This window comes from Aulonocara stuartgranti, assembly GCF_965226115.1.
Source record: "Aulonocara stuartgranti genome assembly, chromosome: 10".
NCBI lineage: Eukaryota > Metazoa > Chordata > Actinopteri > Cichliformes > Cichlidae > Aulonocara > Aulonocara stuartgranti.
In genome coordinates, this window is record NC_138946.1 from 14,367,625 (window position 1) to 14,391,919 (window position 24,295).

At 40.0% G+C, this 24,295-nt stretch overlaps 1 long non-coding RNA gene across 1 annotated transcript; it reads right to left on the minus strand.

The window, feature by feature from the left end:
- Window positions 1-1,657: 1,657 nt before the first annotated feature.
- On the minus strand, window positions 1,658-23,764 carry LOC309715063. The gene is made up of 3 exons (XR_014279142.1): window positions 23,372-23,764; window positions 20,327-20,438; window positions 1,658-2,276 (listed from the first exon to the last, which is right to left on the minus strand). It is a non-coding gene; the product is annotated as an uncharacterized lncRNA (long non-coding RNA).
- Between the last annotated feature and the right edge of the window lie 531 nt (window positions 23,765-24,295).

Consider the following 24,295-nt stretch of genomic DNA (forward strand, 5'->3'; position numbering starts at 1 on the left):
CACTGTTAGCCACGTTGCTGGAGGAGGTGCACATTAGGTGATTTACATTTACCAACGTGAAACAAAGACTTTGCTTCTCACCACATTTTTGATGAAGCCCACTCGGCCGCATATGATGTAGACATCGCTGACAACATAACAGAGTCAGGACCAGTTTGCCAGTGAACTATTTTTATGACACATTTTTAAATTCCACATTGGCTAACTGATAAATAAGTCAAGGTCTAGGTAGACATAAAATATCTTCTTCCTTTCTTATAGATGTGGGTATTTTTTTTTCTTCATTAAATAAAGCTGTCCCTTTAATTCATGACAGAATTTATCTGTATATCAGTTTAAGCTTTTGATATACCCCTATTTGTAAAATCCCCTGTTTAAAGCACTGATTGTGTAAATTCACAAATACATGTTGTGGTTGTTGCAACCCTGCTGAGAAAATTCAGTGTGATGGGTATTATCAGGTTCGTTTGGCATGCTTTTCTAATATCGAGAATCAGTGGGAGTTGCGAGCTTTGGAAGGAATAAGTGATTCCTCCTCGTCGAAGATTTATATTCTGACAGCCAGATTGTTCTATCCTAATTACTCCTCCAGATGTTTCTGTCCCTGCCGCAGTCCCCTTACACCTTGTAGCTCTGCCAGCCAAAAACTAACTGGGGTTAACTCCCTAAGTCGTAACGTGCTGAAGCCTCATTCCCGTTCAACTCAGGTGTCTCTCAAACTTGGTACAAGAACATTTTGAACTAGGAGCCCTAGCTGAAATAAAAGACGTTAATAGCTTTCTGGTTTAGTCCATTATAAGGGTCAAGCCTGTATGTATTTAGCTAGCTGGACGATACAAGGGCAAAGTTATATAACATGATATGCCCTAAGATTTTTTTTAATGTGCTATTAAAATGCTGATCTCAGAAGACTGAGTAGTTTTCTAAATGATCTGAGGGAAGGCTACTGTAAAATGAAGGTCACAGATCCACACAAGGTCACAGGAGTTTACAGGATCTAATTAATCCTTTTTGATACGGCTGGTTGATGTTTGTTTTATGAGCTGCGTTAGCATTATTATCAATGAGAAAATCTTGATGACCTTTGGAGTAAGAAAAAGTACAAGACAGGGCCCTTTAGTAAAGCTATTGAAAGCCTCCCCCCAGCTCCAAACCCTTCAGCTTACCCCCAGGATGTGTTGTGTTTATTGACACAATCTAACCCACTGGTAGTTAAAACACACATGATCGCACTACTCATCAGTCTATGGGGTCATGGAGGCACACAGCAACGTGACTTCTGGGTGGGGTGCAACGGGTTGTCCCTGCATGCATGCACACAAAGCATTTTGTGTGTACTGATGCATATCTGTATCATACATTCAACAAACACACTCATTAAGATGCAGCATGCACTCTGTGTAAACATACATTAATCATCACATGCTTTCCTCACACAAAATTCCACAGCGAACCAGCAGATTCATTAATCAGGTTTAATTCTGCCCTCTGAAGGGCATTTTAAAGCAGATCAAACGGATAAATGGAGAGTAAATGTCAAAGTCTCTTTCTTCATCTTTACAGCAATAAAATCTATTTGCACAGTTCCATTCAAAAACAATTAAGTGCTTTACACACGCGAACAGTAAAAGTAAATACACTCAAACACCACCGGTAGGTTTCACTTTCCTCTTTTATTCATGTCATTTATTCATTAAATGGTCATAGAAGCAAAATAAGAGTCATGTGCAAATAAACAAACACAAAATGAATCTTTTGTGTGCAAAAATTATAACAAAGATTCCTGCCCAGAATTAGACCTCAGACATTACTGGGTTGTCTCCAGTTAATGACTGAAGATTGTAAAAACTTCATGTTTCTCAGGTGACCTGTTAAGGTTTTTACAGGATTTCCTAGAATGATGGGAAATATCTTATTGCTAATTTACAAGTGTATGGTCATCCGTTTGCAATAGAAATGTTGTGTATTTTAGTGCGTATGCTGTGAAGTTAAATTTGATATATTTGTAACAGGTGTCTGATTCCTTCTTCTGCAGATAGTGGACCTTCATAATGCAGCTCCATCGTTGCAGCAAAGACATTCCAATAACATTTTGAAAAGAGTCCAGCATCATCCTGAGAGCTGATCCTGTAAGCTGTTGCAAACTTAAATGAGACAGGAAATGCCCATGTTTTCCTCCTCTTATCAAATTCAGGGTCGCGGGTGCGCTGGAGCCGATCCCAGCTACCATAGGACGTGAGGGTACACCCTGGACAGGTTGCCACCTTGTTGCAGGGCTAAAACAGAGAAACAGACAACCAGTTACACTCACGTTCACACCTGTGGGCAATTTAAAACCACCAATTAACTTAATGTTACAGCGTGCTTCCAGTTACTGAAGACAAAACCTGAAGGTACAGAGGCCCACAAACAAGCAGTAACTGAAGGTGGCTAGCAGAGTGGCTCACAGAAAGAAATGCAGCCTTTGATGCTGTCCATGGGCTCTAGACCTCAAGCAATCATTGACTGATCCTTTTATTTTAAGTTTTGTTAGCTTGTCTATTTAATTGTGAGCTTCTAAAAAAATACCTTGAATTAAAGCTGAAACTGATTGTTTGGTTTACAATCCTTTGTTGTGGTGTACAGCAAAACAAATTCATCGAACTGTATATAGATTCATTTATACCATTCAAACATTACAGGCCTGCCATCAAACACCCTTAATCGTGATGCCTGTCAAATGAAATTTAGATCAAATGTATAGGAATTGTGCATTGAAAGATGAGTGGTCTATGTTAGTAATCTTGCTTAGCATGCTAATGCTATTCCATTCTCTATGTGTGCTTATTTTAACCCGGTCTCTCTGTAGTTCTCGTTCTCTTTGCCAGCAGTAGTGGACAGATGGTTAGATCAAACCCCATCAAACATTTACAACCTCACTGACACAGCCTCCTCACGGACGCTCACTCCGTGACATCACAGAGGTCCACCCATACCACCCCCACATGTGCATACAGATACAGTACCTAACCTTGTTGCAAGCTTAGAATTCTTTTATTTTGCTGAACTGTGAGTTTAAATGCATTTTGCAGTAGTGTGAATCGTAGAGAAACTCTCCCCTTCAACACTGACAGAAACGATCCTATATGCTCCACTAGACTTCAGGTTCATGCCAGGTTTCCTCTATATTGTTAAGATTTTGGTCAAGGACTTCCATCAGGACATATTGAATCCATCAGACTTGTTTTACTGCAGCCTCTAGTCCCTGGGGTCCTGTATCTCAAATAAGCGGAGAAGGACGTTAGAGGAAGGGAGGACAAGGATGATGAGTCAAGAGAGAGAGAGAAAAAAGTGAGAGGAGGAGGAGGAGGATGACAGTGTTGAGGAGGATGGGAAAAGAGAAACGTGTATGATAAGCAGCCAGGCAAGGAAAAGAAGGAGGAGGAGAGGTGGAGGTGGCAGAGGAGGAGGCACGGGAACTAATATGGACAGCTGCACTGCTGTCATGTTGCAGTGTCCTTCAAGCTTTCAGTAAAACAACAAGCAGAGTTTCGCGCCCACTGAATGATGACGACAATGTGCAGAAAAAGACGCTTTTCCGCAGAAAAACTCAGAAGACCCTGGGCGTCACTTCGTCACTGAATTCTACTTTTACCTTCTGACCTAAATGCAGGTTTTATTTACATTGCTATGCACCAATTCTGCTGCTCGGAAACAATATTTTTTCTATGAGAAACACACATAGACGCCCACGTAAACACGCAGAAACATCATCAGCGCTGACATGCAGACAAATACGTGCAACAGTTAAAAAGATCTTAATAACCATCGGTCTGTTTCTCTCCAACAATCCCACTGAGATTTGGTTGCCAAGTCAACCACGGCCACGTCGATGACAACCAGGCAGTAGTCAGCTTGTCTTCACCTCTATTGTGAATTCAACTGAGTCAAGCTCACCGCTTGTATTGTGACTTAGTGTTTTGCTCACTTTTCTCAGAAAAAAAAGAGCAGCTTGCCGTGGTTTAAGTTTACGGTTTTGTTTGCTGGATTAAATTGTACGTTTGTCTATATTATGCCTTTTTGCACAAATGAGTCACAGCTGTGTCTTTTCCCAGGCTATGAATTGGCTTGATGAGATCAAATATCTTTCAAGAAGCAGGGTAAAGACAAGTGGTCAGTCTAGCCAAGCCAGCAGGATTTAAAATTGCTAGCTTTACCAACAGGCATAGCAAGTTTACTTGTGAAGCACATTTGAAAAACCACAAAGACCATTTGAAGTGCTTTACATAATGAAGAACTTCAATGGCAGTAAATAAACTCAGAATTTCTGCGTTTCATTTGCACTCTGGATAGTCATCAGACACCCGATGAAAATAGAAGCCACTGAGAGGCTGGCAGCAGTACTTTAAACTATTTTCTGACACAGAGAGGTGAAGCACTTCACTTTTCTTAACCTTTGTTGGGACTCTACAGTCACAGTTTGTCAGTTGAGGAACAGGAACTTGAAGGAGCCTTCAGCTGTGTTGCAAAAATACTTTTTTCCTTCTTTTTTGTAGAAAGTTGACAGGTCATCCTGAGCTGCAAACAAGATCCATTATAACTCTTTTATAATGACTTTTAACTCTGAACTTCAAAAACTTTCTCTAGGTTAAAATAAGAATAACAACATCTTGAGTCAAAGTTTATCTGAAATACAGGTGCAGGTTTGAGCAAACAAACCATGAGGTTGCACCAGATGGCATGAATAGCCACCTTAATGGTTATTGGAACACCACTTCTTAGACCTGTATAGCACTGGTGTACGATAATAGATGGACATAAAACCATGGTAATGATGATGTATGTTTCAGTGTAGAAATGCTGAACATTTCACAGGATTTTGATGAAATGTGCCTCAGTGGAGGAAAACTGCCTCTGAGGTCAGTACTGCTGGAGCAATGCCTAATGGAGCTTAAAGTCGGACTGCAACAGAGCGAGAGAAACCTCGGGGAAAGGGTGTTACTTGTGCCACAATATATTTTGGTACAAAAAGCTGCAATCCAGATGAGATATGTTGTGTTTACAAACTGCAGGAAGACTTTAAATAGCCTTACCATCAGGAACTTTGCACGTCAGAAAACTGCCTATAGCATGCTCATACCGTATTAACTACGTGTTACTTCTTTTGAACAAAAAAAATGTAAAAATAGTTTTAATTCGTGTGCAGGTGTCATCAGACGTTTGCATCCACTCTTCATGGTATCTTTGGGCTTTTAATAATTGCTTTAAACTGTTCTTTGAGGAATGTTTTCATGAGTAAATGTGAGGCTTTGAAACCTACAGTAAGAACACTATAATAGCTGTCAAGCATGGTGACAGTAGCATCATGCTCGAGGGCCGGTGTCCTGCAGGTTGTAGTTAACACCCTGGGTCAACACACCTGAATCATATGATTAGTTCATTACCAGGCTTCTGGAGAACTTCAAGACATGTTGAGGAGGTAATTTAGCCATTTAAATCAGCCGTTTTGGCTCAAGGACACATCTAAAACCAGCAGGATACCGGCCCTCGTGGCCTGGAGTTTGACACCTGTGCTCTAGGGCTACTTGTGATATTTGTACATTGCACAAATGGGATGAAATAATGAATAAGGACGACTACCACCTTCTTCAAGGTCATCTCAAATTAACAGTTAGATAGTTGAAGGTTGGACACAGTTAGGTGTTCCAAAAGGATAATAATCACAAAAACACACATACAAACTTTTTTTCTGAATGAATTAAGCATTAAACTTCTGAAATGGCTTTCCCAAAGCCCCGATCTCAACCCTATTGACAGTTTGTGGTTTATGTTTAAAAGTCGGGTCAAAGAAATCCTAAAAAAAAAAAAAAAAAAAAAAAAATTACCAAGATATTCATGTCCCTGATGAGTGTATGCAAACCTCTGTCCACACCTGTAAATCTGTTTCCACAAGCCCCACTGATAAGGGTGGTAAATTTTCACAAATTTACAATGTGAAGCTTTAAACTAAAAAAAGAAATACTGCATTGAGGCCTTTAATGGTTTAAACACTGGTACTTTACTTACTAGCTGCTTGAATTCCAAGCATTGATATGACATGACTGAATGGTTTAAAGTTATAAATGCTTCTGAGTAGCACAAAGAGGCTTTTATAGCATATTGTTACACCTCCACCTATAATAATCCATATGAGTCGCCATGCAATTTTTTTGCAGACAGGTAATTTACTCCTAATGACACCGGGCACACAGGTTACCAAAACAAAAGTGGCACAGACTAACAGAGGTCACAGTAACACGGTGACATTGTTTGCAGAGAGGCAGAAGTTTCTAACGCTTGCAGATTGAAAGGCCATCTTTCATATGAGATGATTCAGAAAGATGGTTTGCAAAATATTTCTTTCTGTTACGCCTCCACCCATACACGCACATTTCAACACACATACACGCCTTAGCCTTGAGAAACTCAAACCCAGAGACTAAATGCTCTCTCCAGTGTTGACAGTGCTTGACTCATTCTGCAGTGTCCCTGCAGTCATTGAGATGCATAGCGAGGTCTAAACAGAGCTCTGCCAAGTTGTGGGCACCCATTTAACCATCGCAACGAACACGCGCGCACACACGCACATGCAGGCACAGATTCAGAGCGAGGAAGAAACACAGTGACCAGGCTCATATTAAAAGGATATTCATTCGGAGCTCTTAATTCTGTGGTGTAAATGCAGAAAATATGTGTAATTGTAAAGTTGATGTTTTTTTATTTAGTTAGTTTTCATTTACAATCCAACATCAACACTGGTCATAAAACCTGCAAGAGCATGGCCATGCTAGGTATGCTTTAATTAGGCAAGCCATTATTTCAGAGCTAAATACTAGCTGAAGTGTTCTAGCGTGCTAACAGTGAAAACAGACCACTATGTTAGCTATACATTTAGCATGCTAACATCAGTCTAGCACAAAACATAGCTGAGGCTTTCAGATATTTGTATGGGTATCCTGGAAAAGTTCTTTCCAGCAGAGCCCAGAGGAAGATTCGGGGAGAAAGTAAAATCATTCAGACTCATATATCTGGACCACATTTAAAGGTGCTCTATCGGGTAGGTATTTTATAGTACGGTGGGCCAGTGGACAGAGCACACCTGTTATATTTGGATCAAAACAGTTTCCTCTATTTACTTGCAGACAGGGCGCATTAAAAGCACCATAATATTTGGGTCAATAAAAATATAAAATGTAGCTTTTAGTTTGCATTTGTATCTTTTACACCTCTCTTCCACAGCAAAGAAATAAATAAAATAAATCTTAGCACTACAAAGGAAAAACTGAAGTTCTTTTACCCACCTGCTCCTTTGAAGAGATAAATAACGCCACTTTTTTAAGAAGCTCAACAATTTCTCAAAATTTCTATTGGGTGTGACAAAAATATAAAGAAACAGGTTGGTTTAAAGGTTATTCGGGCTCAAGCTAAAGCACAAGTTTCCTAAGCATCAGTGTGAGTCTGGTATCCAGCCTGATATTACAATCAGCTTCTATTCTATAATAGTGATTTTGTGGAATGAGCTTTTCTCTCTTGAGCCAAATGTTGGCTTATACCCCACTAACCTCAGCTTTTCTTCTTTAAAAGTCATTTTACTTTAGAAGAAAGCATCTCAATAATTGTATTTGCAAAAATGCTACAGGCATTCACTTCCTGTAAAGTCAATTAAATTTGCAGCCCAATAAGACATCAAATCTAAGTATTACCACCAGTGTGTTAGCTTTGCATGCTAATATTGTGCTTTAGCTCAAATGTCCTCAAAGCATACTTGTAGCTCCCTGCTGCTAGCATGACTTTACACTCTAGTCTTGTTTAATTGTGACTCTTGAATCATCTAACATTGTTTACTGGGCTGCAGCTACTGCTGCTCTATAACAAATAGCAGTAAATGTGTCACACTATACTGAACTTAGCTTAAAATTCACCATCAGTCTTTTTATTGTCATTAACAATATGCTTCTATTAATGGAACTGACAGATGTGCAGATAGCTATCTGTTATCACACCTCTGCTGTTGGTAAGTAACTAAAATGTAGTGAAAAGACCACATGAAACTAGAAATAGCAAGAAAGTTTTTTTGCATACACATTCAGAAGCAGGTGTGTGTGAGCTGTAAGAAGCAAGAAGTGAAACAAAGGTTAAAAGGCAGTGGTTTATCTGTATGCATGTAGGGAGAAAGGTTAGCACCATGAGAGATAGACAGAGATGTGTTGTTTTGTAGTTAGATTTCTCTTCTTCCACTAAGTCACATTTACCCACCAAGAACATGATAGTATCTAGAAAGACTGGCAACAGCTGTATTAAATTTGTTGTAAAGAGTCACTCCCTTTTAACTGGAAGAACCCTCCAGCCCAGCAGAACCATTAACCATTTATTACGTGAGTTGAATCTCTGTCTTTAAGAGGGAATCTTTTTATATATACATAAATGACACTGGTAGTGTCAATAACCTGATTTTGACCCTTATATTTACATTTTTACATTACCAATTCAGTTGAGATTTGCTGCCAGAAAAAGACCAACATTCATCACACACAAGTGTCATGCAGAAGGACACTTGAAGAATCTTGCTATTATTGCACCGGTGTGAAATCTTTTTTTCCCCAGTCCTCTCCTCAGCCATGCTCAGAGCAGAATGGATCTTTTCTTTTTGCACAGAAAAAATAATAATCACATGATCATGCTCTTCTAATTGGGGTCAAGGAGAAATAATCATTTAAGAAGAAAGATCTCCCTTCCTCTCCTTTTATCGCCTTGCCCCTTCACTTTATCATCTTCTGGGGACGGTGTCACAGCACACACACAAAAACGCGACCTTGCCGTTCCACTCCAATTTATAACAATTGCTGTGTGTGTTCTATGTCTGTATGGGCTGTGTGGGCTTGTGTGGATGTGATTGTGTGCATTTTACATGTGTGGTCATCTTATAAGGCCACAAAGGAAGCTTCTTTTTGTTCTCCAACAAAAGCACCTGACAGAAATGTCTCAGATATCCTAACAACTCTAGACTCTACACACACACATGCATGCAGAACAAACACACACACCTGAAGGCAGAAACAAAGGATAGAAGAGCATGCAGACAGCAGAAGCGTGACTGTGCACATGCAACGTCATTTTCTAGGAAGCTCTTTAATTCCTGTAAGAGAGAAACTGCATTGTCATTTCTAACAGAGAAGCCATTTAGTTTCTGACACAGAACTGCAGCATCAACGTTAGCACTGACTAACAGGCACAAGCAAGGTTTCAGAACATCTGACTTTACAAAAAAGTCTTACATTTAAACTACAGTGCAGCAGTTGATGGTGACGTCAGGCAGCTCCTGTCTTTCCCTGACTATGGTTATTTACACTCACACTGCTGATTAACACACCCCACTAAGATTGTGGGGTTTTTCTCAGATGAACGTTGAAACGATTGCTTTTATCCTATTCCTCATCTTCTCCCTGGAATATAATGCTTGTGGAGTGTGCACTGTATATGCTCTATACACTGTGTTAGCAAACTTAAAGGCTGTGTATAAAAGATGGACATTTAATTTGCTAATTGCCTAATTGATTATATTTTATGTGTTTTTGATGTGAGTGGGGCAGAACAGGTTGTATTTGCAGTGTGATCTTCTGAGGATATAAATGAAAAGTTACTGTTGTGAAATTAAAATGAAACAATGCTTGTATCAGATGGGACATTTTAGCCTGTTGGTATTTGATTGCTAGATAACATGATGACATCATATATCAGGCGATTTAGCGAATTATAGCAAGATTTCTTTCACTCTGCTTGTTTTTACTGCAAACGACAGGTAGTATATAAGACAACAGGATTACCATGACAACCTAAAAGTGTGATTGTAAGGGGTTTTTCTGAGATGAATATGGATTCTTCCTAATTAGTGTGAAGTAACATACAATCCACATACTAGTATTTCATTCATCAGAACTGAACCGCAGACTTCATGGCAGACTTGGAGTACAGTTACCTGCACAACAGGCCATATTATTTGGCACATAATTGCCTTCAAAACACAAAACAATGGTTCAGTCACACTAGAATAAAAATTGGATGCTAACATCCTTGTGACTAGCAAATATCAGTAGTTGCTCTGCAAGTCGGATTTACCAGCTGGTCACCAACTATTTTCAATCCTAGCAACCTGTCTCCAAGCAACTGGGGTCTGACTGCAACCAATCTCAGACTGTTTGCAAATAACTGCTGTGTAATTCATTAATGCAGAGTTTGCTAAAATGTTAAACTCAGTAACACATAAGTGTGACATATGTGTGTTACATATGTGTGACACATTTCATTACAACAGGGGACTCAGACTTGACTCGACTGGTTGCCAACTGGTTGTATTCTAGTTATATTCCTATTCAAAAACAAGGTTTTCTGTTTAATGTGAACTCTTGTGTTTGTGGACAGCCACAAATGTATCATCCTCAATCAGTTCATCGCAGTTAGTTGTTGTATTATTAGAAACAGGTTGCATTTAATTGATTTTATTCAATGGTCACCATCTTGATGCACCAAAGTCACTTTGAAGATGGCAACTGACTGCAACTGGTCCCTGAAGTAACCATTAAAGGCACCGCACTGCATTTGGGTCACAATAATTTTGGTTGTGTCGTAGTCTCCAGCTACCGTTTTCCCCGAGTATGTCTGTTGCACAAATCTGTTGGGATTGACTCACTTTTGGAGCAAGTCTCAAGCGGTCATTCAGAGATTTTTTTTTCTCACATTGGGTTTGCTTTCGCTTTGTCCGGTGAAAAATTGTTTGATTGTTCAGTTGACGCAGGGATAGTGTAACTGTTTATCAGCATTAGCGTCATTTGCACAGATGGTGGCACATTTTCAGGAGTGAGGTTTGATGCTTTGCTCATTAGCACCTTGTCAGTAAGGAGACAGCAGTTATTCTGACGCCTCACTCTGATTTTACAAACAGATCGACTAGAACTTCATCTTTAACCTTTACAATCAGAAACGTATTTCACACCTCTTCCACACATTTGCACCTCATCTCCACCTTGTTTCTTTTTAACATTTTTTTGCCTCCTCCTGTTGTTTCTTTCACCTCCTGCTGTCTCCAACTCGCCTCGCCCCATTTTGCTTTTGTGTTTCTCCTCCTGCTCGTCACCATCATCACCACTATTTTCCCAGCCTTCATCTTTCTATCTTTTGTGGTAGTCTGGAAAGCACAATACTCTGCTTTCGCACCAACAGACTCGTCATAGCAACAGAAGTGACTGTGACAGGCTGTATATCTAGGAGAGGACAAGAAGAGGGAAAATAGAGGGATGAGAAGGCAGTCGGGAAAGGAGGCAGAGGGGTGGAAGGAAGAGATGCTGAAATTTGCCTGCCTGATGAAAGATACTGTGGGGAAAACAGCAAGCTTTGCTATCCGAAAAGATAAGTAGGTCAGTCCTAATCTGGGGTTGAGTTTAGCATATAAATAAATAATGCAGTCAGCTTCACAGCAAAAGCACCATCTAGGTAGAAAAACTCATAAATATAGAAGCCAACTGCACTGCACTGTGTGACCTACGCTGCATCCAGCTGCCGTCCACTAATCTTCACGTCTCTGATCACAGCATCAGTTTTGTTTTCTAAAGTGCAACGATGATGATGTACAGCATCATAGTGGCGAACAGACGTGTGGTGACAGAGGCAGATGTTGTGTATAGCCCGAAAGAAGCTAACTGTAACAGAGCCAAGATACAGCAGATAGCGAAGAGGTAATCAGTACCAAATGTTGTCACTGCATGCATGTGTGCAGCCCGAGAGAGAGAAGAGAAAGCCTGGACTTTGTTGAGGAGATGGCACTGTTGGAGATATGAGGTGCATTAGACAGATGGGACATGTGATAGGTCACATCTGGTAATGGGTGGAGAGGACAGGAGAGGAGATGCTGGAAATGATAAGACAACAGCACAAAGTGAAGGTAGTAAAAGGGCAATGCACACTCACTGGCCACTTCTAATGCGATCCAATATAACAGCTCTGCCATAAACACTACTTTTTCCAAGCATCTATTGTTTTTGTTTGACTGCTAAAGGTTATAAGTCTACCGGGGTCATATTGGTTGAAGGGCACTATATTTAAGTGCTCCTAATTACCTGGGACATAGAAATGCCCCTCCTAGATTGGCATTTCTCAGTAATAAAGGTTACTGTTTTAATCATAGCCTGTCTATACACCCACTGGTTTTTGACTCTTTATTTTGAAGCTTCAACATTAGCATTTTGGCTGCTACCATGTTAGCTTTTCAGAGCATGAAGTCACTGAATTTGCATGATTATGGAGCAGAAATACAGAAATAGTTCATTATTAGCTAAACGATGTGCAGACACAGGTATTTGCTAATTAATGCTATGTAATAATGCTTTGTAACTGAAGCATGAGCTTCTTAGACTGCTTCTGCAGTACCACACAGCAGACTGTCAGAAATTACATTGACAATGCTCCAAAAATCCACAAACACTACAAACATAACTGAGAGGTCCAGTTCACTGACTCCAGTTAGCTGAGGTGAAGCAGCACAGATGCCTGTGTTAGCAGTCAAAGCAGCCATCCATCTGGATGTGTTAAAAAATGGCCATCTTACAGTCTTTATAGAGGGGTATATAATAGTATATTTAGGTACATCGGTCGACTTGCCTTCTTCATTTGTCATTATCACGCTCACCACATTAGTAGAAACAATGTTTTAACTTGTTGATGGTTTAATTAAGAAGCTAGAGTTTGTCATGAATGATAAACATGAAACAAGTAGCCTAGCTTTGTTCAGAGTTTGATGCCATTCTCAACTCAAATGCATTAATACAGACTCCAAAGCAACTTTAAATATGGATACATTTTTAGCACTTATGTTTATAATGTTTTTCCCCCTATTAATACAGTTAATGTCACAGTTCTTTCATGAACATCTAAGGTAATATTTCTGACCCTGAGCCATACACAGCTTTGTTCATTAACCTGGTTCTATAACATACATCTTGCTTTGAGAAACAACACCTACACTTAACCCTGCACTGATATCTGGGACACTGCTGTGCACCCTGGCACGCTTCTTTATCACCATCATCCTCTGCTGATTTTAATCTGCTTTCCTTTACACCAGCGGGGTGTTATAAACCCCCACTTTCATTTCCCTGTGAGCTGAAACAACACCTTCCCTGCTGGCATTATTCTTTAGGTTTCTAATTCTTCTTTGCAGCAGCTCAACCATTTTTAACCCATTCCATACCATTTTATGGTCCTTATGGATAACCAAATGTATGATCTAACATCACACGAGATGTTTCCTGTTATACTAGATTGTTTGTAGTTTCCTCTAAATAATTGTATACAGTAAATACATAACTTTAATTTTGATGGGCGTAACTATATAGGCTACACTGAGAACAGGCATGTATTGCACAGTCAGCTGATGACCTGCCCATAATTGTAACCAATTTCAGTACAGTCTATGTTATTCTGCAAGAAAGTACAGTCTCTTAGAAACCTGATCCATTAACTAAGAGAGACACAGCACTCAAAGACTAAAGAATTTAAATCTATATGAGAACTATTTAATGGCAAAGACAGTGGCTGTCCTACTGCACACCCCAGACAATCAATCATTGGCTCTATCACAGCCAAACTGGGATTAATATGCTAATGGTGCTGTTGCAGTGACACATGTGCACCTTGTAGGTTCATGTTTCAGCAATGTGGTGGCAGACATATCTATTCTTTAACATAATAAGGATAAACCTAAGTGTAATTTACATTTTTCTTGGGTGATTGTGATTGGCTCTTTCTGTTGTGCCATCAATGAAGCCATAACTGTGTGTGACTTTTGTGCAAGCAAAGTAGAAGTAAGCTGCAGAGAAATAAGCCTCTAAAACCTTTCTTTAGAGTCAAATCAACAAACTTTTTATTATTTTTATTTTAATCAGATATCACGGTAGACTCTAGGCGTGTACAATAAAGGTTATATCTTTTCTCTCTCCTTATTCATTTAGACATGCTAGTCAAAATAACTCGTAGTCCATTTGAGCACTCACGATGTTTTCTGCTATGAGCCTCATTCACCCATTCACTTTTTCCTATGCCTTAGTGCTTTTATCTAACATCCACACACACAATCTGATGAATATATAGGGAGAACTCAGGCTTCAGCATCATGCCCAAGGATACTTGGAGTGGAGGAGCCACCCAACTGACTGCAATTTTTACCAACATGGCTTCCAAGTGGAAAGAAATGCTTTTGTAATGACTTTGGAGAGACTTCCTTGTACAGTCCAGCAAAAATAAAATGCTTATTGAACCAGTTCTCCTGCATGGGACCAGCCATAAGCTGTTATAAGAGTCAAGGTGACTGTGCTGGCATTTGTGTTAATAACAGCATGACAGAGGGTGACTTGTCACACAACACTGTGGGCTTATACAATATTTCAGTACGTAATGAATGAGCGCAGTGGAGTCTCATGTGGACAGACCATCACAATGTCCAGTTTTCAGTGATGAAGTTAGTAGTTTAATTGAGTTGGTAGTTGTCATAATGTACTATGTAGACTAGTTATAATAGATGGTAAATTAACATAACTTTTACACCCGGCTTAGGTAATACCAGAGTGCACAAACGAGGCCGCAGCTGAACTGTCATTTAAGCATTAATTTCATTAAATTTATAATCAATGATATTGTCCAGCGTCTTAATGACGGAGCTGTGATATTGATAAATCTGTTAACTTACACAGACTGTATCCGACTTTCCTTCCTGCCTTCAGATACGCTAACCTTTATTAATATAGCAGCTTTTTCCCAGTCTTACTGACCTTTTTTAACACTAAACCACTGTACAGCACTTTTACTCTCATACATGCTCACTCCACTGCTTTATCTGCAGCAGCTGTGTTACTATCTGTCTGTACTATGTTTTTAACCGCTTTATATTTTTCTAAGTTTATCTTCATTTTTAAAGTGAGCCGCTATGTTATCGGTAATCTCACCCATTTTTGTAATTGCTCAGTTGCTTTAAACACAACCCTCTTCGTGTGAACAAGTGAAACCCTGGGTTAACGTGGCACGCTGATGACCAGCTTTAAGTGATTAGGATAAGTGAATACAGATAACGGATTGTTGAAAGGGTTGCCACGGCCAAAACAACAGGGGCGACCATGGCTCAGGGGGTTGGGAAGCGTATCTGTAACCGGAAGGTCGCCGGTTTGATCCCCGGGCTCTCTGTCCTGGTCGTTGTGTCCTTGGGCAAGACACTTTACCCTACCGCCTACTGGTGTTGGCCAGAGGGGCCGATGGCGCGATATGGCAGCCTCGCTTCTGTCAGTCTGCCCCAGGGCAGCTGTGGCTACAACCGTAGCTTGCCTCCACCAGTGTGTGAATGTGAGAGTGAATGAATAGTGGCATTGTAAAGCGCTTTGGGTGCCTTGAAAAGCGCTATATAAATCCAATCCATTATTATATCACTATATAACCCCCTATAAAAAAATTAATAAATACATTTTAAAAAAAAATTCAAGTGTCTTAGCTGCCTCCCCAATTTAAAAAGAAGAAAAGGTTGTTAAAAAGACGACACCTACAGCACCAGGACTGCTTTTTTAAAAATATATTTCCAATATTTACATTATATACACACTTATTTAACTTTTTCAGAGCCAAGAACACTTGTCCACACAGCTGTACCGAACACAACACACAGGAAGTAGGGAAAGCCAAGGTGGTCTAGCCAGGTCTCAGTTCAAAGTTGATGCTTCCAGTCTCCAGCCAATGGCAACCTGCCACCTAGAGCTTATGTAACTGAAAACACAGAGCAAATTTAACAGCACCACACCCAGGCGGTGGGGATCACATACAACAGACAATACAAAATTACGATCTGGGTCATAACAGTCACATGGATGTGAGTCTGAGGCTCTTCATTATAATCCACAGAAAACCTGTGGGCCAGTTTTGTTGCACAGTTTGATGTATAAATGGGCACAGAGGGCCGGCCATAATGGGTGATTTGATTCCCGAGGGCGACGAATGACCTCACCATGTGATTGAACACCAGCGCTGGTATCTCTGGTTACTGTCGTCCTAGCAACAACCGCTAATTCTTTGTGTCCAGATCTGTGTTGATGACGACAGCCTGGTTTGGACAGTTAATCTCATCTTATCAGCAGAGTCTTTCTTTTTCCCCCCTCTTTCCCATTAAATCTTGCAGACCCTCATCCTCCTTATTTATCTTATCTTCACCTCTATCACTGTTTCTGCTGTTAGGACAGCACACTGGTTCCACCCAGTCTATATAAATAACCCTAAATGTTGCTTTCATTCATTGTGTTTCTGCTAAAATATGTCAGGGGCCCAGCTATAATTGGGCCTCTATGGCGGAGACAGCCGCAGCCAGAGGCGTTATGTTTTTGGCTTGCCAGTCTGCACAGACACTTGGACTCTGGCATTAACTGTTCAGAGTTTGGTGGCTAAAGGTCAAGGTCCCTATAATCACATCCATCCCATTGTTCTGAATCCAATGTGTCAGGATCCTCTGAAGAGAATTACATTACTTAGCTGGCTTAACTTGGACTGAACACTGAACCAAGTAGAACTTGATGGGCAGAGCTTAAGATCACTGTGACACTAATTTCAAGAAGAAAAATGATAAAATGGTGGCATTTTATAATCAAAAGGTCAGAGATCATGTCTGGACAGTCATGAATTTAAACTGCGACATGACTGGTTGTCAGAGCCGTACAAATGTGGAGCTGTAGCTCCCATTTTTACTACACTGACTGCCTGCTTTTTACAGTGCTTATGGCTTCCTCTTAGCCGTAAGCCATAAGCATTAACCAAAAATGTCTATCTTGTTGTGGCAAGTCTTTAGCATGCATCCTAACACCCTGATTATTTTTTTACTTTTTGCACCAATTAATGTAATTTATTTTTTACAATAGTGACTGATCTACCAACCCAGGGACAAGAGAAACCAAGAACTTGCTGCCTGAAGTTGAATAAAAGACTATAGGTGCAGAAAACACACTTTGATGGCTTTGATCGTGTTCTGCTTCTTTCCGTGCTGCACTCCGTCACCTTCGAGCGGGTTTCATAAGACCAGTTCAGCTTGCTGGTAGAGTGCAGTGTGTGGCCTGACCGAGCACAGCTGCTGTTTATGATCTCCTGTTGTTATTCCTACCCCATTAGGACACCACAGAGCAGCTGAGGGAAACAACAAAGGCACAAACACACAGGCACCAACACAAAGGCTGAAACTACATCCACACATCCAGCACGCTGATTGATTCTGAACCTGGTGTCTGCACAGCACCTGTTAAAGTACTTTGATTCTATTTCTCGATGTTACACTCTGGCATTAGTAACTGTGTAATTACACATTTGTGATTAGTAATTCCAAGTTTGGTCCGGGATCATGGCACTTTGATGCTGGCAGTGGAACAAACGGAAAAGCTACCAGTCCAGCGTGGCAAAAGTAGGTTACCGTATTTATTCAGAAAGGGTGCGGCTCTGATTCGAGGTCTATTTGAAAACCAAACATGTTAATTCAATGTCAAATATACAAACTGAAAACAACAATTATACTGAGGGTTAATAAACTCAATTTATTCTTTAATGACCTCCTTTTTATATGAATCACAACCTGCTAAAATCTGTCTTTGCTGAAAGAGATGCTCTTGGTACAATGGTAATAAAATCCTGGAATAAAGAGTGTTTTAGGAGTAAAGATAATTTGGTGGTTTTATGATCCATGGTGCATAATATAATTTTAAAAACAAGAAACATTCAAAGGGGTGGAAATCAAATATGAATACAACCCAAATATCTGTATCAAATAAAATATTCATATATAAACAGGATACAAATTGTGTTTTAATTTTACAGCTGGCTATTATTTTTCTTTACTTTCCTTGCTCTCAGTGTTACTTCCAGATGGAGCAGCCAGCTGTTCTTAGTGAAATGCTCTTGCTCAGCACCAGTTAACAGATACCAATGAACACAGTGGAGCAATTAGCAGCTAAAGAGCCAAATATTTCCTGTTAAGAGTCGATGGACAACAAAATGGAAATGCTTAACACAATATATTGGCCACGTTGACACAAAAGCAGCAAATAAATGCAAATATACTTTCACTCCCACTTTCTGTGCAAACAAACCACTTTTTGTTAGCAAGTTTGTTTTACCACCATAAAAGCTGATAACATCAGTATTGTGCTGCTATGTCTCAGTTTAAGAAGAAACAGATCATCAGGTTTAAATAAATAGAAACAAATACTTGTCTATTTATCCAAAATACAGTACTCTGCAAATGTCACGAGGCAAAGTTCCTAATTTGTTTGTTCTTCCAAGGACCCAGGCTTTCTTTTTTTTAAGTGATCTTGAGCAATAATTCTCCAGGCTTTCTGAAGGTCTTTCACAGTTTTTCTTTGGCCATTGGCTGATTTTTCACTGTTTTTCAGTCCAGTCCTTGTAGCTGACTATTTTCAGAGGTTAAGCCACTTAACGCTGATCTATAAAAGATTCAAACATCTAATTTAAGATATGAACCAGTGTTATGCCTACACATAACAGAAAAGTTAGCAAAGAAACCATTTTACATTGTATCTTTAAAAACTTTGTTAAAACACATTGTTCCCCATTTCTTTAGATGAATTCAGTTCAGTTCAGTTTTATTTTATTTTGTTTGTACTGTGCCAGATTACAGCAACTGCCACCCTAAGGTCCTTTATATTGTAAGGTAAAGATCCTACAATAATACAAAGAAAACCCCCAACAATTAGAGTCCTTTTCCATGCCACGTGACTCAACTCTATTCGGTTTCGGACTTTTTCCATTTCAGTCAAGTACAACCTAACGTGCACGCAGTTGATCTAGCAACGTGGCCAAAAGTCCCATGATGTAATTTGTATGCAACACAAACGCCACAACAAAGGAGCACATCAAGGCGATGGCATACCTACTGCTTGGTGTATGACTCTTTGTCAGACTCAAGGACAACTGTGTTGTTTTTTTGTCACCATTTCCCCTTATGCGCAAGCATGTGGTGAAAGTGGGAAGGAAAAACTCCCTTTAAACAGGAGGAAGCTCTGACAGACCTATGCAACCTAAGAATGTATAAAAGATTTCAAAGTTAACACAGTTTGGCAAACATAAAATTGTATTCTTGCACCAAAAAGAACTGTTAGTTGAAAACATAACATGTCTCACCACTGTGTGAGTGTGTCCTTAAAAGATCTGAAGAATCTGGACAAGTTGAGGACAAAAGAAGAAGCAGCAGGCAGTATGTAAGAAGTCGTGTCTCTTAAAAATAGGAGGGGGGGGGGGAATCCAGCAATGATCCGACATGTGACTGAAAGATGCATCTGGCCCTTGAGATGATCCACCTATTGTTCACTGAAGCCTCAACAGAAATGGTCTCAGTGGAAGGCTGACTCTCAAGAAGCCATTCTTAAAGGAGCCAAACAGTAAGAAATGATGATGGTGTGCCAAATTACACAAGAACTGGACTGAAAATCAGTAGCAACAGATCGCACAGAGTCAGGTGTCCAAATTAGAAATTTTTAGTTTAAATTGTCAGGTGCTCATAAGAGAGCTACAACAGTGAGTCTCTATAATTATGAATGCAGAAAAGTAAAATCAGATTTTCAACAGTTTAGTTTTTTAGACTCACACTGCCAGTGCAATAAAAGGATATCTGGAACTCTATCAGCCATGGATTGGCCTCCCCACAGCCTGAACCTCAGCTTTATTGAAAGCAGTGTGGGACATTACTTAACTGACAATGACACAAAAGGCAACCAACATACAAAAATGTGCTTTGAAATATCCTGGAAGAAGCCTGGAAAACTGTTCATGAAGACTACTTAAAGAAAGATTGCCTAAGAGAGCTTAGACTGCGTTAAAGACTAAAGGTGGTCTTATTATCAAATACTGACTTTCAGGCTTGTCAGAACTGTACAAACTCTGTTTTTGCCTTACATACTGTATTTCCATGTGGGTTTGCACATGTGTCAACAAATTGCTGTCCCCAATTCCCCACATTTCCCCTGTCCCCAAATAACATATAAAGAAATAAGGCATAAATCAAGACTTTCGTAATGTAATCTATAATAGCTTATGTTCCCTTTACTTACTTCCCAACCTGCCACGGCAAATGGTCTGATAGTTACTACTGCACGCTTACAAGTCCTAGCTAGCCACAGTGTGTTTGGTATCATCTGACCTCTTTCTCTCTCTCTCTCTGCTCTTACTATTGACTGTACTGTGACTCAGAGATGTTGTTCACAGCTTCCTTTTCAGACATCTGTGACCTTACCTCCTCTCCTCTCACTTGCCTCCTCCTCCTTTTCTTCTCCTATTCTCTTGGCCTCCAATTGACTTCCCACCTCCCTCATCTCTCTGCAGTCATTCTTCCACCCCTCTCATCTCTGGACATGGGAGAAGGAGTCAGACAAGAGCACAGATGCAGTGACAGGCATAGAAACAGGATGGAGAGCTGTCTCCTCCCAAAGCATATAAAGAAGTGTGAAGAGCTTGAAACACAATCTTTTTGAGCAATGACATCATTATGTGATGCTTTATTAAACTCATTTAGGCTTTATCAGGTGGCAGACAGGCCCGATTTAACTGACTGTCTATTTTCAGCTTTTTATAATCTTTTTAAAATACACTCTTTTTCATTTGAATCCCAGAATTAGACTACCCAACTCCTTACTGCAATCTCTGGCCTCTTTGAGATACAGTACATTGATAAACAAATATTTGAGCCTCTTTCAGGCATAATTGCATATGATGCAGAATTCATATTAGAATCAATGAGTGCAAGCTGCCCAGTCCTAGAAGCAGTGAATCAACCTATTACATTCATACCCGTCAATCTTTGTTAGTATGATGTTTTTTTTACCATACAGGATGTTTATTCTGCATACATCTAAAGTCAGTGTCACACAGCAGGAAGCGTACACTATGACGCTAACTGCTTCAAGTTACCTGATTTTCTGATAAAAATATTTTGGCCTAAAACTATCTATTATACTGAATGCGGTGTTCCTCTAGTTGTCTAAATGGACATTTAAAATCTACAGCACTAGTAAATGATGGTGAAGTATTATGGAGCTCTTTTGAAATCCCTTACTATACTCTTAGGTATCCACAGTCTTCTTTTTTTTCTCTTCCTGGGTGCCTTTGAGAGTTCTCGACATCTTAGATCTTGGCACGATGACACCAAAAGCGTTCTCATCCCAGGGTGACGCCATACACAGCAAACAGCAAAAAGAAGACCAGACTCTAGATTTCAGCAGTTGAAATCACCCTGGCTCGCCCAACAAATGTTCATTAGCACCTAATCTGAAACCCCTAATTTAAATTTATGAAGCTGAAGATGTGAGTAATGTAGATTTAACTATTTCAATGTGATGCGCTCTTTTTTGCCCCCCTTGACAACAGGTTTTGTGATTGTAAATGGCCTTGACCTAGCTCACGTACACGGTAGATTGAACCTAAGTCAGCGGTTTTACACTTTGGTTGATGGGCATTGATGATTATGGGCAGCAATAGATCTACCAGATCGAAGATTTTTATTCACTTATGTTTTTACTTTTATTTTTAGGTTTCCTTCATAGTGGATGTTTATAACACTAAATGACGTCATTAACACACCACCCAAATTTACACTCTTCCTCCTTAGGTACCAAGCATGCTTAAGGTATTTCTACCGCTGTGACAATCCACTGGTGGATAAATATACTGGACATAGATGATTGGGTGTTTGCGCTTTTTGTTGTTCTGTGGACTCACACAACTGAGTAGTTTGGTCTGTTATAGCCAGTGTTGGGTAAGTTACTTTAAAATAGTAACTTAGTTACATTACTAGTTACTTCTCTCAAAAGTAACTCAGTTACTTCAAGTTACTCGTTACTTTCAAAGTAACTAGTTACTAGGGAAAGTAACTTTGGTTTTACTCAGAATTCTCTTGTTAATGTGTTTCTTCCATAACTTTGCCAGTCTTCTAGCTTGCTTACTTGCCACAAGTGCACTGTGCCACCTACCAATAGAAAGGATATGATAACGTGCATATTTCCACGAGAGAAATCCCACGCCTGGACCGTCATTGACTGCTGCCATGATTCTAGCCTACGTCACAGCGTCATGTGCGCCTTTTACATCCAACACAAAAACTGCAGTCGTGGTGCTTTCGATTGTACTCAGAACTCAGAAATTCTGCCTTCTGAATAGGAAGATGTAGGTAACACCAGACTGCAGATGAGCTGCATACAGAGCTGGACTGGGAAAGAAAATTGGCCCGGGCATTTTGACTAGAAACTGGCCCACCATTATAGGAAAAATCATAAAGCCTTTGAATGAAAACAAACACTGTTGTGACAGTGATGTGCACTGTTTTGATGGTATATATGCATCAATCTATCAATCGTTTGTTGTAAGATTCAGATAATTATTTTTTAAAAGCTAGACATTTTAAATGAGAATAAGAAAGAAAAGTATTTCTTTGTGCCCCCCATTCCCTGTTAATGCCCTACATGCCCCCTTGGCCACACTTTGCTAGACCCGCCCCTGCACAGTTACCAGCTGTCAGCTACTTAGAAAAGGATCCTGGGGTTATTTGTCTCTCAGAAACAGTTCATAACTTCCCTTCAACTCATTCATGTCACCTAAAAGGTAAACCTGTTTCTCCATCACCTGCTCAGCTCTGATGATCCAGTAAGGACATCTCCTGGTTTCATCTTCATGTTTCCCTCTCACCAGATAACCAAACCATATCATGACCAGCAGCTTTTTTTTTACAGCTGTGGCTCCAGCAAACATCAGCTGATACTAGAAATTAATATTAAATAAATTCTAACAACAGCTGATCAAGCTTAAACGTGCTGCTGTTGTTTAGCGCGACATCCGCTGGTTTCCTCTTTCGGCGCAAAGTGGGCGATAAATAAACAAGAGAGCCGATCAGCTGATCATTGGTCAGTTTCATGATTGAAGTAGAAACGGGAGAGGGAGGGGGGAGAATGAAAGAAGAAGAGGCAGCTGTGCAGCGTAAAGACACAGAATAACTCCAGCTTTGTGCCTTTTTCATTGTAGCTGAATTACGGGACAAACTGTTCCTTTTCACCTCAATAAGAAACGCGTAATATTTTCTCTGAATACCAGACGGGACGGTTGGCAACTCTAATAACTTATGAACAAAATAAAGTTCAACATCATTAACTTCATAGCACCACCCAGCTGTGTAGAAACTCTGTCATGCTAGCTAGCACGCAGTACGGAAAAAGTCAGAATAACGAAAATAAACTCCACCTAAACTTGGTTTATATCTGACCCAGAGAGACTGCAGGTCATAACTTCTTACCTGAAGTTCAGTTCACACTCGGACCGGCGGCCGCCTCGGGTCTCTTTTCCTTCTGCGTCCCTTTTCCTTCATCCACCTGCTGCCTCCACCACTTGCTAATGTTACTGAATCTGTGGAAACTCCGCGATGCCACCACACGAAGTAACGAGTAACGACCCTATCTAAATCCCAGTAACGAGTAACGCGTTCCTGATTTTGGCATAATAACTAGTTACCGTGCTCGTTACCACAATAATAACGTAGTTACTGTAACGCGTTACTTAATAACGCGTTGGTCCCAACACTGGTTATAGGCATCCAAATTTTAAGTCTCACATTTAGCCATTTCCACGTCCAAACTCTTTTTCAGTTCTCAAACTCAAACAAATACTGTAGCATCACTGAGAACTGAAAGTGGCTCAGTTTATTTTATCTTTAATAATAATAAAAAACGACCTGTGTGGCCTCTCCCCCAGGTGTTACAATAAAATTTAACATCATTTTCAAAAATCAGGAGAGTCAGGTCACATGTTAGTTAGGTATTACCCCCATTAGCTTTACGGATCTCTTAAGGTTTCATAAAGATGTATATTTTTTTCAGTAAAGGTTTAATTGAGCGTACCTTTTTTTATTATTATTGTTTTGGGTTTTTTTGGCGCTATGGACTGCATCCCACGCAGAGACTAAAAACCCATCAACTTTCTGTGGCAATACAGACACTCCCCTCTCCTCCTCTTTAAGTGGGGTACCGGCGGCACAACAAAGGTTCCTAATGACAATAACTTCCAAAAATGTAGAACCGGAGAGAGATCATTTAGCATATTTTGGTGTCCCATACCTGTTCGCAGATGCAATTTTGTTGTCAGAGAAAATTACACTAAAGCTTTCTTAATCTTCCTGGAGCCCTGATTGTGCGGCACGGTACTGTTCTGACACTAATTTTCA